At 45.6% G+C, this 19593-nt stretch overlaps 5 non-coding genes across 5 annotated transcripts; 2 read left to right on the top strand and 3 right to left on the bottom strand.

Annotated features, from left to right (window-relative positions):
- Positions 1-911: 911 nt before the first annotated feature.
- Positions 912-984, bottom strand: TRNAM-CAU (transfer RNA methionine (anticodon CAU)). The gene has a single exon. It is a non-coding gene; the product is annotated as a tRNA-Met (tRNA).
- A 951-nt stretch (positions 985-1935) lies between these two features.
- Positions 1936-2008, top strand: TRNAA-AGC (transfer RNA alanine (anticodon AGC)). The gene has a single exon. It is a non-coding gene; the product is annotated as a tRNA-Ala (tRNA).
- Positions 2009-8201: 6193 nt separating this feature from the next.
- On the top strand, positions 8202-8274 carry TRNAA-AGC (transfer RNA alanine (anticodon AGC)). Its single transcript has one exon. It is a non-coding gene; the product is annotated as a tRNA-Ala (tRNA).
- Positions 8275-11392: 3118 nt separating this feature from the next.
- TRNAM-CAU (transfer RNA methionine (anticodon CAU)) lies at positions 11393-11465 on the bottom strand. The gene has a single exon. It is a non-coding gene; the product is annotated as a tRNA-Met (tRNA).
- Positions 11466-16590: 5125 nt separating this feature from the next.
- TRNAS-GCU (transfer RNA serine (anticodon GCU)) lies at positions 16591-16672 on the bottom strand. The gene has a single exon. It is a non-coding gene; the product is annotated as a tRNA-Ser (tRNA).
- Positions 16673-19593: the final 2921 nt, after the last annotated feature.

The raw sequence follows: 19593 nt of genomic DNA, 5'->3' as shown, positions 1-19593 counted from the left end.
GCGGCGCTCTCTGCGGTTGGAGCCTGGAACTTTCCCGCTGGGAAGTCAGCACGCGCTCTAGTGCGCTAGGAAGGCAACGCAAGAGGGCACCTGACTGGGTTGTAGAGCAGGTTCAGAACACCGCTTCCCGAGCCATTGCGTGAGTTTCCAGTTTTTTCCTTTAACCCAGCACAGCCAGTTCTTGAAGATGCCTCCTCGGGTCCAGAGCGTCCCCGCCAGAAATCTCGGCATCGGTGGGCCTCGGGGTGGACGGTGGAGAAGTGCCAAGCTGTGAGCGAGAGCGAAAAGCAGGGACTGTCCTGCTGTCCTTGGTCCCCACAGGTTCTGGGAACAGAGGCGGTGGGTGGCTTTTAGGTTCTGGCTGCGGGGAGGTTTAGGCCTATTCGTGTCCATATCTCCAGGCGCCTGGAAAACCAGAGGTCCATGTGCCCAGCCTTGTGCATGGGGCATGGGAGGGAACTCTTCGCTTCCTTCTGTACCTGGGAGGCTTTCCAGGCTGTGGCTCAGGGCAGGCGAGGAGCAAAGCTGGAGGGGGCGCCGTGGGCCCTCTGGCTCCTGCCTGCCAAGGGAGTGGGGTGCTATTTGGGGAACCCTCCAGCTATTAGCGATTCCAGACACGTGGTTGTTTGGAGACTAGACCTTTAACGTCCCTCCAGGTTTACAGGGTCAGGCTGAACACGGAAAGCAAGGCTGTCTCCAGAAGCTCTCGGCAAATTATCCCCTGAAGCTCCCTGCAAACACCCCGGAGGGGTTACTGTGGGAAGAAGCTCTGGTCCTGGCACTATTTCTCTTTCTTGATATATTTTTTAAAAGGATGAAATATGTCACACGTGCAATGGAAGTGCAGGTACCCTAGATTCGTGATTACCTTCTACTACAGGGAAAGCAAGGTCGGTACCAAGAAATAGAGGTGCCCTCTCTGAGGCTCGAACTCAGGACCTTCAGATTATGAGACTGACGCGCTGCCTGCTGCGCTAAGAGGGCACGGTGACGCCGTTCCTTGCCATGTCATATAGCAAATATAGGACGTTCCCCTTGCCCCGAGTCGCCCCCGGGTTTCCAGTTTCCTTGATTCGAGGCAGCTGATTCTTGAAGATTCTCCCAGGTCAGCCCACGCGGATCGCCTCTTCGCCCCGCGCTCCCGGGAGCCTCACGCCCGGAGCCCGCTGCGCCCACCGAGCAGCGGGCATGGCCCCTGCCTGGTCCTGAGAGTGGGGCACGGTTTCGGTGGAGGAGGCGACCTGCAGAGGGCTTGGGCCCCCTGGACTGAGGGTACGGGGTGCAGTCTGCAGGACTCCACCAGATTCTCACAGGCTCTGGAGTAAAGGGGCTGGGGTCGCAGAACCTCAAATCCAGCTCTTGTTTCCTCAGAAACGACTGCTCAAGCCCTGGTGACTGGAATTTTTATGCTTAAAAATGCCCATCTTGAATCACATATAAATGCACAGTTGTCCGCACACCCGCGGTTATTCCGCTGATACCTGGCTGGCCACGCTGGGGGTGGCGGAGAGAACCGAGAGCCTGGAGGGCGACCCCGGAGCCGCCTCCCCGAGGGCCGAGGGCCACGGGCAGCTGAAACACTTGATTCCTTTGAAACGCAAGGCAGGCAGAACATTCTGGGATGCCTGTGCTAATTAAGGCGGCAGTTCCCCGCGTGGCTACCCCAGATGAAACTTGCTGACTTCTCGTCCGTGGACACGGGAACTGTCGGCCTTGAGGGAGACGAGACGCTCCCCCCGCGACCCTCGCCGGGCTCTCCTTTTCCTTTCCCGCCTCGCCACAAAGCGATTGGTGTCCCCGCGCACCGGTCCCAGGCGGCCTGTGAGATCCTGGGCAATGATTGCGATCCTAGTGGCACCCTGGTGATCCTAAAATTAAAGAAGTGACGCCAAAGTCCAAGTGATCAAAATGTGGGAAAAAAACCTTCTATGCGTAGGGGAATTAGCTCAAGTGGTAGAGCGCTCGCTTAGCATGCGAGAGGCAGCGGGATCGATGCCCGCATTCTCCAGCTTTAGGCAACTTCCGATGCTTTTTATCAATATTCCCTCAATGCTTACCTAGGGTGTGAGAGCGAGAAGGCTCTGTATCATAAGGCGCAACGATGCATTTAATCTAGGGAACGAGAAAGATGGGTGATGAGCCCCTAGCGATGCCAATCAGGTGAGAGAATTGCTAGGGCCCACTGTAAATCAATCAGGTTACCTACAGTATTTTGAATGTGGAAAACCATGTTCATTGCTTAATTAAATATGACGATAATTTTAATAACTAATATTAATTTTATGCAATATGCTAAATTAAAATTTTAGAACAAAATTAATAAATGGGGAAAAAGGAAAGGTGATAAACGCTATTCCTTTTATAAAATTTCTTACATATACATTTGTAATGTTATAAACTAATATGAAGTATAAACATGAAATAAAATTTAAAAATTTCATTTAAAAACTTAAAATCCAAAACATATATGAATGAACTGTTGATTTTATTGCATCTATTAGAAAAGTCATTAAAGTATAATAATTAAGTATATTAGTTAATATTAATTATATTACTTGCTTTCCTGGTATTTCTTAAAAAGGTGGTCGATAATCCCAACTCCCTTTAGAGCAGGGGTTCTTAACCTTTTTTGTTCCACGGAGGTCTTTGCCAGTCTGGTGAAACCTGTGAACCCCTTCTCAGAACGCAGCGGCAGATAGTTTCACGACTCTCAACCAGCAGCGGGTCTAACAACTGCGGTAATTTCGAAGTATGGATGAACGCAACCGATTTTTCGAGATATGCAACAACTGTAATGTGATATGAAGTGAATACTACTGTAATTCGTTGCATGCATTCATAAGTGAAGGAAATGCTGCATTTCAGTTAGAGGTCAGAGAAAATAAAGATAATAAATGGATTTTTTTTTCAATTCAAGCTCAGGGACCCCCTGAACTTTTCCCACGGAATACCTAGGGGTCCGTAGACCCCTGGTTAAGAGCCCCTGCTTTGGAGAGAAAATAATCAGAGTAGTCTGGTGTAGTTGCACTCACTTGCAGGTGAGACAAAGTTCCTTCTTCCTCTAGTATCAAGAAAGTGAAGTAGGGTCAGGTCCAGAGCTTTCCGCAGCATCCACCTCTGGTACGTTCCCAGAGAGCTTCTGGAGACACTTTGCTGAGAAGTTCTGGAATCACTCCTGGCTCCACCTTGGTTGAAGTGATGCTTCTCGTGTCCACTGTTGTCCTGATTTAGCATGATTTTTTAAAAAGTGGTGCTGGATATAGAATTCTTGGTTTACGCGTATCTTTTTTATATTTTTAAATCTTATATTTAAAGAAACTTTTTATTACATAAACGATACATCAAAAGTATAAGGGGATTCCCATATACCCCACCCCTTCCCCCTTCCACACTTTTTCCCAATTGATGAACACATATTGCTAGTAAACATGGTCAATAGTTTACATTGTGGTTTACACTTTGCATTGCACATATTTAAAAGACTTTGACAAAATGTATAATGCCCTATATCCAAACAATTCCAATGTCCTGAAACATCCCGTGTGATATCTATTTTTCCCTCTCCCTCCCCTCAGAACCTCTGGTGGCCACTGCCTTTATATCAATGATACAACTTTTTCCATTGCTAGAATAATAATAAGTCTACTTTAGTCCATAGCTGCCTTCTTCTCTTATGTCTGTTCATTCCTCAATTTTTGAGGATTTTAGGATGGTGATGCCCACCCTGTTTCTAAACGAGAGGGGGGGTTTATACATATTTTTATAGCACTTTGAATATGTAATCCTGCTGACTTCTTGCTTCATTGCTTCTGATAAGAAGTCAGTAGTTGCTCTTTTGAGGTTCCCTTGAAGGTGATTGCATTAGTAAATCAAAGGGGTGCTGATGCAAAATACCAGAAATCTGCTGGCTTTCATAAAGGGTATTTATTTGGGTTAGAAGCTTACCATTATCAGGCCATAAAGTGTAAGTTACTTCCCTCACCAAAGTCTGCTGCCCCGTGTTGGAGCAAGATGGCTGCCGCCTTCTGCCAGGGTTCAGGTTTCCACTTGCTCTTACGGTTCTGTGGTTCCAGCTTCTTCCAATATCAGCTGTAGGCTGGGATACGTTTTGTTTCTTTCCCGGGGCTTATTTTACTCTGCTCAATTTCCCTGCTCTCTCAACAAGGCCAGCGGTAAACTATCAGGTGAAAGGCTCGTCTCTCTTCCCCGGGCCTCTGTGAGTCTACTGGAGCCTGCTCTCTTTCCTCGCGTATCTGCTTCTCTGTGTGTTTACTTTCCTGGGCTCCAGCATTAAAACTCTGCCATGTAGTTTCTCTGTGAGTCCCCACCCACTAAGGGGGCACATACTCCAAGTCCTACTGGTGTGATTCAATCAAAACCTTAATCATAATTTAATCAAGTAAGAGTGAAACCTCTGAATCCAATACAATCTAATATGCCCAGAGGAACAGACCAGTTTACAAACATAACTCCAGTTTTTGGAATCATAAACAATAGCAAACTGCTAGAGTGATGAAATGTTTTTCTTGTTTTCCTTCCAAGATTTTCCAGAAATCCTTGGTTTCAACACTCTGATTATGATTTCTTTAGATGTGGGTCTCCTTGTTTCTATCCTACTTGGAGTTCATTGATATTTTGAGGTTTTATGTTCATGTTATCAGATTTTCACAACTCTGTTTCATAATTTCGGTCAAATAAAGGAGTTCTGTTTGTGGAGCATGTGAATGGCCTCTTTGTTTCCTCTTATAATTTTGGAAGCTTTCTGAGGTTATTGTTTGGGACTGGCACTAGCTTTGAAATAGAGGCAGGAGTGGGGGAGATGAGATGCCAGGAAGGTGGGTATAGAGCCTCATTCATGATGGATTCCCCCAACTGCCACCTTCCTCTTCTCCTCCATGGATTTCTGATCTATAACTTCAACTGCTGTGGAACCTTCCTTAGGTTGGCTTTCTAGCAAAGCCCCCTCCTAGCCAGGATCTGCTGGGAGAATTCAGACCCACAAATTCTCTCCTACTCTAACCTCTCTAGATGCCTGTCATCGACCTTCCTCGTTTCCCAAGTTAAATCCCCACTAAAATCCCATTGGCAAGTAGGGAGAGGTCTCTAGGTCACCACAGAAATGAGATTTGCTAGGCTTCTATAGAGGGTTGTTAAGAGACAAAACCCTTTATGTTCTACCTGGTATTTCAGGACCCCAACTGGCCACTCAGACCCCACTGGAGGTTGTGAAGGCCACTGGGCAGAGTTCTGCGGTCAAGCAGACTCCTCGGAACACCGCAAGTCAGTGTTACTTTTTCCCTTAACCAATTCTAATTTTACTTCTCTTACCATTTGAGCTTTAAGGGTGGTGAATACTTCCCTTCTATCCAGAGCTGTCTAGGCTTTAGGCGCTGCTCTTTCTACACACCCTGGGCCTCCGGGCCTCCCCTCTACCTTCTGACCCTGCACATCTCGGCTCCCCCAGAAAGGCTCGGCACCAGCCAGTCAGGGTCCCCTCTCCTCTCAGGACTTGATGTGGTGTCCATTCTGAGACAGAATCCAGAGCTGGACAGGCCAAGGGGTGGATGAGGTGTTTCAAGGTCCTGGTCTCATCAGACTCCTGCGGAAGGAAGGTGCAGTGAAGGCCAAAGTGGTGGGTGAAGAGGGCAGTGGGCCCTGTTGGGGGTGGAGGAGAAAGGCACGGCCCCTCCAGGCTCGGGAGCCCTGGGGTTGGAAGGGTCCACGGCAGAGTAGTGGGAGTTCTGGGTTTTGCTTTTCTTCTGACACTGGGGACCCACGTTTTTCTGGGAGTCACGTTTTCTTTTACCCACCCATAAGGAGGTATACATCTTCCTTTCTCCAAAATATGGGCATAAAAACATTAGGCCATTTGAACAAGACATTTTCTCTGATAATTGCCACTAATGGCTGAAGTCAGTCTGTGGGAAATCGGCATATTTTTCTCATTGATGATAAAGTGTCAATTCACTTTACAATCAATTCCTTTCGAACTTCTTCCGACACATATGGAGGGCAATTTGGCAGAATCTATCAAGTTACAAATACACATATTCCACTCCTAGGAATTCATCCACTGATGTCCATGCCAAAAAATATAGAAATGAAAACAACCCTTGCAGGACTATTTGTAACTTAAGGGACTGGAAACTTGCTGAAGGCCCAGCTTTAGGAGAAGAGTTACATTGTGGCAGATGCATACAACAGAATCTTTGGTGGACTTCAAAGGGAAAAGGAGGCTCATGATGAAAAGCACAGGGATTCCAGGTCTAGTGTTAAAAGCGAGTTTCTACAGAGCGTATATAACAAGGAGCCAATAACATAAAAATACATTTTGGTTCATAGATAATTTCTTCTCTATACCTCCGTATCTTTGTAAGAAACAAGTCTTTGATACCTGGTTGTATCTGGTAAAGGAATTGAATATCTTGGAACACAGCAAGGAGAGAGATTCTTCCCTGTCAACTTTTGGAAAACCTCTAGAATATTCAACAGTGTGAAGTTTTTACCTATGCAAAAGTAAATACAGTTTACAAATAAAGTAAGTCCCTCAGTCTCCACACTTCTCTATTTTTCAAAACAAGCGTCAAATCTAAATCATCGTCTTCTTTATGCTCAATCTCAGGGGCCCTCCACAGACCCTGCACGGCAGTCTTCATCTGCAGAGACAAGGTGGAGGGATGCCCAGGGCCAGGAGCTCAACATGCTCAGGACTCTTGCAAACTTGAGAAAGGAGATTTTCAAAGTTACCTTGTCTTCCAATTCTGGTGGCATTTCTAAACTTACCTGCCCATGGCTGATAGTGCAGGTAAGGTTTAGGTTGGGAAGGCAACAAGCAAAGGGAAAGACCTGAGGGCAGGTGGGTGGAATCTCAAGGACTCCACCAAGTATTCACAGGTTGGAGTAAAGGGGCTGCAGTGACAGAAACCTCAAAACCAAGTTTTCCTTCCCCAGGAACGACTGCTCAAGCCCTTGGTAAGGAAACTCAAACAGCGCCTGCTGGGGCTTGGGCTTTAAAGAAGGGGGCAGGAGGAAACGGGGCGCCCTGTCCTGCAGCCCCTGAGCTGCAGCCGGAAGGAGCCCAGCTCTGCCAGGTGCCTGCAGGGCCAAGAAGCCCCTGTCCCCCCACGCCGGCCCTGGCTCCAGCAATCACACCCGCTCGCCCGCCCAGCTCCCACCCTTGGTCAGAGGACGTCCTGCCCCCAGTCCTCCAGATCAGCCAACAACTCTCTCCCCTGAGCCTTCTGCAGAGCTCACTCCTGGTCCCCCGGGGAGTCTGGGGTGAGTGGGTGAATCTGCGGACCCTGGAGCGCACGGTGGAAATGCGACGCCCGCGTGCACGGGTCAGACACGGGATCCTCCCAGGACCTGCGGCAGCCGAGGAGGGGGCGTGCGCCCCCCAGGCGGCAGGGGAAGCCACGCTGCTGGCCTCGGGGAGCTGAAGGCTCTGCGGGGAGGAGGGAGCCAGGGAGAGGGTGGGCGCGGGCCAGCGCTGTTGCTGGAGGGGAGGGGGGAGCAGGGGCGAAGCCAAGCTGCCCAGGCGCTGCGGCCCCACCTGCTTCCAGGTATACTGGGAGCGCAGCCCTTCAGGCTGATCGTTGCTTTCTTTCCAGCAAGTACTTTGTCTCACAACCTTTTTTAAAGACACCAAAAAAGTCACATTCCCTTTCATCCTTAAAGGACGGCACATGTAATTGGAATTTGAAATGCCCATCTTGAATTACATGTGAATGAACAGTTTCCCCCACACCCGCGGTTATTCCGCTGATCCTGGCTGGCCACGCTGGGGGTGGCGGAGAGAACCGAGAGCCTGGAGGGCGACCCCGGAGCCGCCTCCCCGAGGGCCGAGGGCCACGGGCAGCTGAAATTTGACTATTTTTAAGCTTAGCAAGGGGTGAACATTTTTGGATACAAGCGGCAGTTCCGGGTGTGGGTACCCCAGAAGAGACGTGCTGTCTTCTCATCCACGAACACAGGAACTTTCCATCGTGCCCGCGACGCCACGCCTCCCACCGCGACGCTACCAGGTTTTCCTTACCTTTCCCTCCTCGTCACGAAGCGGTTGATTGTTCTTTCGCGCTTGCCCAAGGCACTGCCTTTGATACCCGGCAATTTATTTGGATTCCAGTCTCGCCTCGGTGGCCCTAAAGAAGTGGATCCATATTGAAAATGAAGGAAAACCTCTGAAAACTTTGCTTCAGCAAGGGGAATTAGCTCAAGTGGTAGAGCGCTCGCTTAGCATGCGAGAGGCAGCGGGATCGATGCCCGCATTCTCCAGCAACTGACCTATTAGGGGTCTGTTTTTCCGGGATTTAAAAAGTAAACTGGGAATACATTATCCCATATTCCCAATGACACTTTATAATGTAAATAATGAAAGAAAGGAAACTGGAGGCAAAGGGCGCTGGACGTGTACCCAGATAGCTTGAGCAGTTTTGTTGTTGTTTTTTTTTTGTTTGTTTGTTTGTTTTTTGCCCCTCCCTGCTAGTATCAATGATGGATTGTCTTTCTCTTCTCTAGAAAGTGAACTTCCTGAGCCTTTGTTTTTCTTTATCCGCAGTGTCTAGAATTAGACCTGCGGCTCTGTGACAAAGAGGTTCTGGGAGAAAGAACAGGTGTGGATTCAGGAATGATTAGTTTGATGAGGAAAAACTAATTGATATTATGGTTATTTTCTCAGTTGAAACTGGGGTCTAAGAGGGAGAAAAGAGTGAACGAAAGAAATCTAACATCCATCTAATAATTACAGGTAGGTAAGATCATTCATCTCTTCCACCACAGACCCATTTCCCTCATGTCACATGATAAATTGATGAACGTGCTTGGTCTTCCTCGCAGTAAAATGAAGACTGGGATTATGGACTGGTATTAAAATAATGTTACAGTGTAGCATTTCTCACACTTAACATGTTTCCACTGAAATCTTAAAAAAAAAAGAATTTGAATGTCACATTAATCAGTCAGGTAAGCGCAGGAGGATTGTTTTTTCGCCCTGCGCTCCAGAGAGCCTCACACCCGAAAGCGCCGCTGTACTCACCGAGGAATTGTGCCTGGCCTCTGTCTGGTACTGTCCCCTTTATTTTCTGTTGATCTGAGTCTTCCTTCCTTCAGAAGGTGTTTTCTCTTCGGTGTTTTCTCTTCCATAGTCTCCTCCGTTGGAATAGAAGGCACTCACTAAATATTAGCTCATTAAATGAGTGAATGGCCCCCAAACTTGTCTGCAGTCTACACTTAGCTGTCAGTTTAAATCTGCATTTCCACCTATGTCCTTCAAAATATCCTAAACTGATTTTTTTTTTTTTTTTTTTTTTTTTTGTGTAAATGAGTGTTTATTGATGAAGACACAAGGTCAGGCTTCCCCAAACTCCCACCCTCCCCAAGGACAGGTCCCAACAAGAACAAAAGAATGGTAAGCATTCTTAGGGCAGCATTTACACACCCCCCTTCCCATTTTTCTCCAGATTCCCAAGCTTCACAATACAGACACATGGAACAGGCTTGGGAAAGGACACTCAGAGAATCTCTGACCAGCAAAAGAGTTCTGGGTGAGTGCTTGCTTTCCTTGCCCTTCGTACTGATGCCAGCTGGCAGTTTCTAAGACATACTGAGGCAGAGGCCAGGGGAATACAGGGCAGCCTCCACCCCACTTCCCCAGTTAAACGAAGCTTGAAACAGGCCAAACAGGAAGCTGCAGTGGAGGCTAGAGATCCTGTCTTTTCAGGAGAGGTTCTTTTACATGAAGCAGAATCCCTCTCTAACTCTGCTCAGATGTGCAAGGGTAGACAGCCTCCCCAAGAAGCACAGAGTTCAAGGACTGGCTCAGTCAGGCCAGCTGAAAACAGTAGCTGTTATCCATCATTGGTAGGGAAGACTGAAAGAAGCCTAGTTTTGTGGGTTGAGGGATATATCCTGGTACAAAATTGAATTCTCTTTGTCTGAAACACGTTCTTCCTTCTGGAACTATAGTTTGCTTTGAGATGCATTTGTAGTGTCAATCTTCTTCACTGCTTTTATTAGACTCCATGTAGGAATCTCCAACAAGGGAATTTTATCAACCTTTTTCACCCCACACCACCAACCTACCCACCTCCCACACACAAGGGTGTGCTAGTCCTACCCCCCACCTCAACAATTCTCATGGAGATGATCACGGTTTAAGAATGGCTTTGGGGCGGGGGGGGGACGGGGGGGGGTGACAGGGAGAGAAATAAATATAAATCTTAAAAAAAAAAAAAAAGAATGGCTTTGGGGGAACCGCTCCCCCAAGCTTTGCAACTGATATCATGAATGAAGCAGGCCTAAACTGATTTTATGTCATGTTTTTTTCACTTCTATGGATAAAAAACTCCGTTAAAAGATTTTATTCACATCATTTCCTTTAGTCCAATTCAATTTTTGCCATAAACCTATATATCATTATCTCCATTTTACTGATGAAACTGGGCCCCGGGGCAATTAAATCCAGCACTTCCAAGAGGCAAAGCAGATTTTCTGATTCCTGAAAACTGTGCTCTTAGCTTCACTCCAGCTCATGTTTTCTCCACATCTGTATTATTAAGTGAATATGTATAGAATCATGGATCCTTTAATCCACGAAACGGACATTAACTCACACCTGCCTGGTACCCGGGTCCAAAACTTCCACGCCTTCTTGGCCCTATCTCCCTCACACCTCACAAGCCCTGTGGCTCATCAGTTCTCAAAGCCCATGTCAGGACCCCGGAGGTCCAGAGGCACTTCCAGGGTGTTGGTGAGAGTGACCACATTTTCATAATAATATCAAGACTTTTTTTCCCTATATTAAAAAAACCTGATGGTGCAGAAACAAAAATGAGTAAAACTAGGCATCGAGGCGGTTGACACCACATGGTACCAGGGGTCATTGTATCCAAACTGCCACACACTCAAAACAGACAAAACATGCGTTTTACCTAAGGACGACCTTGCTGGAGCGTAAACATTATTGATTTTATTAAATCCCCACCCTCAAATGCATGTCTCTTAATATGCTGTGGGATTGAATGGGAAGTCCAGATGAAGAACTTCAGTGAGGTGCCGAAATATGGCGATGTCTCCAGGAAAAACGCTTGGGGGATTGTTGAGTTGCGAACTAAATTATCTGCTGCTTTTTTCCTTTTTCGCAGAATATCATTTTTATTTAAAAGAATAAGTAACAACAAAGTAAGAAACAGTCATGTTTATTTACCCTTCACTATTTGGCATACATTTTTCTAAAATTCATTCGAGTATAATAATATGAGACTAAGGCCCAGATGCACGAAAGTGCAGGTACCCCAGAATACTCTGATTCTTTTCTCTCTAGAGGGAGTTGTGATAATCTCCTGTCGTTTTTAGAAATACAATGAAAGCTGATTTCTGGGCCAAGAAAATCAGCTGCCCTCTCTGAGGCTCGAACTCAGGACCTTCAGATTATGAGACTGACGCGCTGCCTACTGCGCTAAGAAGGCGCTGCGACGCTGCTTAGACGCTGCTGCGACGCCTCTCTCGGTTAGAACATAAAGGAGATTTATTGTATCTCTTCTGCCCGATTTTCATACTTTTCAGTTTTTTTGACTCAGAATCCTAGCGGCCCGCTGTAGTCACCGAGGAATTGAGTCTGATCTCTACCTGGTACTTTCCCCTTATTTTCTATTGATCTCGATCTTCCTTCCTTCAGAAATAGCAGTCAACATTCCTCCTTTTGTAATCTCCTTTGTTAGTGGGAAGGCACCCACTAAATATTAGCTGACTGAATGAATGAACGGCTTCCAAACATATCTGCAGTCTACACTTACCTGCTAATTTAAACCTGCATTTCCACCTCTGTCAACTGATTAGTTAGACCTCAGTATTTGGCAGATATTTTTCTCAAAAAAAAAAAAAAAAAAAAAAAAAAAAAAAAAAAAAAAAAGAAAAGAAAAGAAAAAGAAAAAAAGAAGTGAGTCTGTCATCTCAAAGAAAACAATGTACAGTATTTGTTTTCAATGATAAAATATTAGCTTTCAAGCAAAAATTATTATTTAAGAAACTTCATGTTTTCATATCATATACTGAAATAGTTCAACATTTGCAAGTAAGATATCTTATTGAACCAATATGAACAAGATCACTGAACCAATATTACAAAATCATGCATGGGTAAAAAAAAAATCTATTCAAAATTAATGATATGATTTCAGATTTCACAAGGTAACCAAACTTAAAGAAAGTACCTGACAAGTCTTGGTGTAAAATCAAAGAAGAATGTCGAGAATCACCTGAAGGCTGGCTAGTAAATATTCCTTCCTTTCCTAACTACCTATCTGTGTGAAGGCAGATTTTCCACATGTGCTTAAACTAAAACATCGTATCTCAACAGTTTGGATGTGGAAGCAGATATATAAATTGAGCTGCCTTCTACTAGGCCAGACTCTTAGGAGAGTTACAAAATTATACTATTTAAGAAAACACATGATGGCTTAATTATTGTTAACAAATATTTTTAAACTTCAGATTTAATTTTTAACATGATAAAAAATTTATGGATAATCGGAAAAGGCCGTTTGGGTTCACAGTAATTTTTAAGAGCATTAAAGGTCCTGACACCAGAAGGCTTGAGGACCATTGCTGTAAGATTATTTCTGCACAAACTCTCTTGAATCTGCCTCTTTCTTTTCACTCCATCATTATTTCGTTCTACTCGTACTTATTGAAGACATGTTCTGTGCCAGGCACTGTACTAGGCTCGGGATTCAGAGGGAATCGAGCCACCTCAGCTTTCAGGATAAACAAGGTCCAGTTTCAACACTCCCCAACTTCTTGATTCTTGCAGCTAAAAACATCCTTCCCCAAATTTCATTTTGATCTTGTAACTCTTCTGCTCAAAATTGTTTCCGTTTTCACCTGCAGATTGCCTGCCTTTGCCATCAGTGCTCCCCTCCGTGAGTGTTTCAGAACTCCCCTCAATCATCAGGCTAGGCACCATTCCTCAATCAGGAATCCCCACCGTCCAGGCTGGCCCATAGAGCCTGCGTTCTCCTCCTCTCCATCCCTCACGGCCTGTTCTTGATGCTTCCATTCTTAACAGGAACTTGCTTTTTATCTCTGATGGCGGTGGCTTTCTCTCGGTAACTACCTTTTAGTTTTTGCCCTTACGGCATTCTGTAGGGTTGCCTTTCATTAACACCCTCCGTGTAGTTGTCACTGCTTGCACAAGGAAGTACAGCCATGGTATGAGCTGGCCTCTAACACCCCGCGCATGCCTAACCATGCATCTGGTCTCGTGAGATGACTGAGCCCCATCCTGAAGGCCGTGGTAAGCTTCACTCAGTCCTTATCTTCTTATTCACTCAGGTGCATGCCGAGCGTGTGAGCTCCCGTCCACGCAGGTCTCGAGAAAAGGAGGCAGGAAGGAAGGCTACCCCAGCTCCTGTTTCTATCGGGGGTCTCTGCAGCGTCCATGCCATCGGACGACTAAGGCCATAGACTGGGGAGTTTTCCTGGTGTTAGAAGCCCCTTTTCTAATGAACTTTCTCCCTGATGAACTTTTGTCGTTTGTCTTGGCCAATGTCAGTTAAGGGGTCTATGTCAAAATGCTCATAAGAACTCGAGATGGTCTTCTCTTCCTCCGCATTTGGGTGAATCATTGTCCTTAGTGTAGGGAACTCCATTCCTTTCTCTTTCACCCCAAGCCAAAAACGTCTACTACAGAGCCTCTCGTCCATCCTCATCCTCTTCAGACCTCCCTTGGCTTAGATCCTTGTGGGGGAAAGAGCCTGGCTACAGCTACTTTCTATATTGCTGCAACCTCCCTGTAAGCTTGAAGACGGTGCTAAAGTGAGAAAAATATCCATTTCTATCTCAAAATATATACCACAAATACAAACGGGGAAGTGCTGATTATACAGGGATTACCTGCTTTCCACGCTGGTTTCTAACAGCCTTCTCTTGTGGTTTTGTATTAGTTTTCCTGCTTCCAAGCCCAGTACCATACAATGGGTTGGTTTAAACAGGAAATTACAGCACCAGAGTCCGAGGCTTAGGAGGAGTCCAGAATTCAGGCCTCAGCAAGCTGTGCTCCCCCCACCCCCTCAGGGCTGCCTTGCTCCTTGGAGGAGCTCTGACGCTCCAGTTAAATAGGCGCCCTCCATCCTTCGTAAGATTGACTGTAAACTTGTTATTTTGTGGCTGCGGGAGCTCACGCTGCACCAGCAGTCTCCTCACCGGTCCGGACCGTCACCGGCCCAGAACCATTGCCATCAAGCAAGGTCCACGTGGCACAGCCTTCTCTTTTTTCTCTTCTCTCAGAGTCTCTATTCCCTGGTAAGTGTGAACTTACTGTATTTCATCACAAATACCAGCAACATATCACCAATTAGCAAAAGCGATAACTATCGTTATTTTCTACAAGAGGGGAAGAGAAGATGGATTTTGCTTACTCTCACTAGGAGGCATCTTGATGCAGTCTTCGGGCTGGGCCAGCGGCTTCCTGGTATTTGTTCTCCACACTGACCACAAACACCCTCCACCTCCAGATCTCCAAGGTTCTCTACGAAACGCCCGCAGAGGTAAAAGCCACTCCAAGTATTCTCCTTTGCATGCTTTCTTTTCTTGGACAGATTGTATTATTTCTTTATATTTATTTTCATCCTTAGAAAATAGTTCCATAATGTTAAATATTTGAGAATGTCTAACGGTATGCAATTTTCAGTGCTTTTGGGCTGATTCAAAAGTGGAATTATGGCTGAATGTGGCATGCTCAATACTACTTGAGAAAATGTGTTTCATTGTTCCCTTCAGTAAGAAAATTTGAAATAATTGTTAGTTCTGTTAGCTGTGGTAAACAATTATCACATAAGAGTAGCTTAAGCATGTAAAGGTCTAGTCTCATAAAACAAACGTGGCGACTGGCTGCCCTGAGCTGATGCAGGAGATCGTGGAAGGCTGGAGGGACCCAGCCCTTCTCTCATTCTCAGTTCTGTGACCCACAAGAAGTGGTTTCAATTCTCATGTTTATAAGACGGCTCTGTCACCATCAAAATTCCAATAGTAAGGCGCGGTGAGAAGACAAAGGAAGGAAAAACACAGAAGCAGCAGCACTTAGAAAAGCAAAACTCTCCTGTTCTGCTTATATTTTAATGGGCTCAACTATGTCACAGGATCACTCATCTTCAGGAGAGACTGTAAAATGAACGCTTTCAGTTTCCATATGATGGTTCCCATCATCCACGTTGTCTCATAAATAACTCATACATACCAAAGCAGGCCTATGAGGTTTTTAGGTAGTACTTAATTTGAGATTCCTGATAAAATAGTTTCCCAAGAGAGAAACTGAGAAAAGCAGACAGGAAGGCCTAAGAGTGAGATCAGAAAATCAAGGGACTGGTGAAGCTCTGACATGAGTACATGGACATTTTTATGCTCTTGTCTCTAAATTCAATGTATTTAAAAATTGCCATAATAAAATGTTTTGAGATAATATTTTATCTTTATTATCTTAAGGACAGTAGGTTTAGAACAGAAGACAATGTGTTTTTGAAAGACAATATATGGGAAAAAATAACTCTAATCATCCTCCTAACTCCATAAATCTCAAATGTCTATATATATAATATATATTCTATTATTATTTAACATAAAATACTTAAATAATTGGAAAACTAGATTGCCCCTTGACACTAAGGAATCTGGATTACTCAGACATTAGCGGTGGCATAAAAAGAAACAATCAACAAACAGAATTGGTCAATATTAAAAAGATCCATAAAGACATCAAAGCCCTTGACCAGTTAATTCTCCTAAAAATCAAAAATTTAAAGATAGAAGAATGGCTACAGTAGGATATAGTATGACCACTCCATTGACTGTTATATAGCTAATAAAGAGATCGTGTAAAAGACTGATTTTAGCTAAAATGGAGCCATTTTATTTCTTCTTACTTGTTATACAGGTATATAAAGGATGCATAAGTGTAGTCATCTGAGGATAAGAAGAGTGAATTTTGTGGGTGTTGTGTTTGTAGCTTGACAGTAACTTACCCCAACTTTTAAAGTTATCATTTACACCCCTGTGTCCCTCCCTGACGTCATTCATTTATTTCCAGTAGTACTCACCGAATCTCACTATTTGAACTGTGACTTTTTCCTCCTGCGGATCTCACCTCTTCATAAGATTTCATTTTAGTTATCACAATAGTAAACTGGAAAGACCAAAGTCGCTATGCCCTTTTTTGCTAACCTTTTTGGACTACTTTGATTCTGTCTCTCTCCTGCCCTCTTTCTACTCTCTATACCTCTCCACCTCTCTTAAATTTAGAAACGTATTAAATGGATCGTGTGAAGGATCCTACTTATACGATAACAGTTGGTTGAATGAACAGCCCCCTTCAAGGAGTCTAGTGTCTGCTAAATATCAATGCTCAAGTAAAATTTGAGGAACGCCCGGCAACATCTGCTCTGACATGGGAAACATCAATGCACATAAACGAATAGGAGCAGAAAGCGTAAATGCCACGGAGATCAAGTTCAGACGACTCAGTGAAGGAGGGTAGGAGAAGGTCTGCTGAAAAGAGCCCTGGCGGAGGTTTCAAACGTCTCAGACCCAAAACTACAGTAACGACGAAGGTGGGATTCGAACCCACGCGTGCAGAGCACAATGGATTAGCAGTCCATCGCCTTAACCACTCGGCCACCTCGTCTTGACAGGAGGTAGCCCCCACGCGCGCCTTCCCAGGGTTTTATTCGCCGCACTCCGCAGCCTCGGCCTAAAGGCTATTTCGGAGGCCTGGAGAGCCGCGCGCGAGAGACGAGGACGTAGGAAGCTTGCGCGGGAACGGCCAGGGAGCTGGCGTGGCGAGGCTCAGAGGGGAAAACCCAAACCTCCACGGCCTCCGCCTTCGCAGGACTCCGAAAGTGGCCGAGACGTGACGGAGACGCAGCTGCGCGGTGGTCGCCCCCTGCTCGGGCTCGCGCCCCGGGACGGGAGGCCCGTCGGCGAGCAGCCTGCGCGGGGGCGCGCCCGGAGCCGGCAGGTGCTGCGCGCCCGGAGGCAGGTGCGCGGGGTCCCGCGCCGCCCCCCCGCAGCGCCCCGCAGCCCGCCCCGGGCAGAGGCCCCCAGAGGGCCCCCCGGACCCCCGAGCGCGGCACGCGGCCTCCCGATCCCTGGCTAGGAACGGTCTGGCTAACGAGATGGTGCATCCGAGGAGGGCAAGGCTCGGCTTCTGTCACCGTTTTTGCCCAGTTGTGGAGGGCGAAATGTCGCGGGGAAGAATCCTGAACGCCTAGGCCTCTTGTTCGGGATCACGGCGACGAATCCTGATCATTTCCTCCCAAATGTCCTTCCTGGCGTAGTTTTAGTGGAGAGATTGACAAGCTTTCATTCGCTTTTCCAGCTCACCTCCAACGAGAAAATGATTCAGGCAAAGGGCAGAAAGGAGATTTTTCTGTTGCATTTCGTTGTTTCGTAGAATGAATAAAATGCACAGAGATGAATAAACGCAAATAGGGATTCATTCTGGCTAAGCAGAGTGACTCCTCTGGGGGAGGAAGGGAGGAAGGGGATACGTAGGTTCTGGGGTCCTCAGGGGGCCTAGCGCCCGCTCGCAGCTCGGCGCGCCCCAGCCCCTCCTTCTCCAGGGCCTGCACTTGTGTTCCGGTTGCCACTCCGCTGTCTCGGGAGGCCTTCCGCCTTAGGTCTCAGGACACCTTGAACCCGAAAGTCGGGTTCAGATGCGCGTCAGGCCTGGGCCCTCCCCGGGGTGTAGACGCACCGCCCTCAGGCAGTGCCGGGCCTCTCACCTGGGTGTTAAGGGCGGTGGGAGCTGCCACCAGCGGCACTAAGTGGCATTCGGGCTCCCCCAAGGGGCGCCCAGGAAGGGCTGTCTGCCCTGCTCCTCGGGACCCTGTGGGTTGTCTAAGTCTTCAGTGGTCATTTGCTGGAAGTTTCTCTTGTGCCTAAGCCTGTGTTCCCAGGACGCACTGTGTAGCAACTCAGTCCACTGAAGAGCAAATGTTCCAGAGGGGGCGAAGAGACGTGACGATCCCTGAGATGATCCCTGAGAATCGCTCAGGGATAATTCATTTTTTGTTTGCTTTTTAGGCGGTTCCAGTGACCTCGTACATGGGAAGCAGGGGCTCACCATTTGAGCTACAACCAGCTCCTTAATCCATTTTTCATTAAAAATTTATTTAGAAATTATTTCGGGGAGCGGATGTAGCTCAAATGGCTAAGCACCTGCTTCCCATGTCTGAGGTCCTGGGTTCAATCCTCAGCACCTCCTTTTAAAAAAATAGATACATATTCCAAACTTAGAGAAAAGTTGCAAAAATATTATGTTTATAGCCCAGGGAATATCCCAGATTCACATATTGTTGAAATTTTACCCCATTTTCTTTTCTGTTTGCTCTCCTACATGTATTTTAAAGTTTGTGTTTACATTTACAAATATAAGTATCTCTATATATACATCTTTATCTCAGAATATACTTGTGAGAACATATTTATCTCATTCTCCCTCTATACATGTATATGCATACATATATTGTGTGTATATATATATACATACATAATACTCTGTGTATCTTACTGATGGTTCAGAAAAAATACATCTGCAATTTTATATAATGATAAACACATTTTCTGAATCATCTTAGAGTAAGTTAACAGATCAGAGCCCTTTATCACTAAACACTTCAGTGAGTGTTTATTTCCTAAGTATAGTAATATCCTCTTACATAATCGCAGTACTGGTATCAAGGTAACACCTTCAATAAATTTAGCATTGATAAAATATTTTAATTTAATCTACCATTTGTATTCCAGTTTGTCACTTGCCAAAATGTCTTTCATAGCACTTTTTCCCCTCCAGGTAAGATCTAGTGTACGGTCAGTTATTACACTGAGTCGTTGTGTATTTTTGGCTTTCCTTAACTTGCACATTTCCACTGCCTGTTAACTTGATGCTTTTGAAGAATATATGTGCCCTTTCTTTTAAAAGAAGAGCTCATATTGCATTTGTCTACTGTTTCTTCATGTTTTATCCAGTGTACGCATTCTGGACCAGGAAACCACAATAGTGATGTTTTGTCCTTTCAGGGTGTAAAGTCTGGAATCCAATGAATGCCAGATGCCCCTCGTTGGTGATGTTAATTTTAATTGCTTGATCAAAATGTTGTCCCTTTTTCCCACTGTGTACTTAAGATTCCTTCCCTTCCCCAACTAATAAGCAATCTGTGGAGAGAAACTTTGAAATGATTCAGATACCCTGCTTCTCTTAAAAAACTTACCGAGGGTTAGCATCCATTGATGATTCTTTCCAAATCCATGGTTACAAAATTCTCATTTTCCAACTACAAAATTCTTATACATTTACCATCTACCATCCAGCATTCAGCACTACAAGCAAGAGCCTTCCTTTTCCCCCTACTTATTTATAGATTTACCTATTAGTATTCATATGGTCTTGAGAATTTATGATTTATCAATGGTTTATAGTTCATTATGTACTTATTTTTTTAATGATTTATTTATTCCCACCCCCACCCCCTGCCGTTGTCTACTCTCTGTGTCCATTTGCTGTGTGTTCTTCAGTGTCTGCTTGAATTCTCATTAGGCAGCTCC

The sequence above is a fragment of the Dasypus novemcinctus genome, chromosome 22 (assembly GCF_030445035.2).
Source record: "Dasypus novemcinctus isolate mDasNov1 chromosome 22, mDasNov1.1.hap2, whole genome shotgun sequence".
NCBI lineage: Eukaryota > Metazoa > Chordata > Mammalia > Cingulata > Dasypodidae > Dasypus > Dasypus novemcinctus.
The sequence above is the reverse complement of the archived record's forward strand: the minus strand, read 5'-3'. Positions and strand labels throughout refer to the sequence as shown.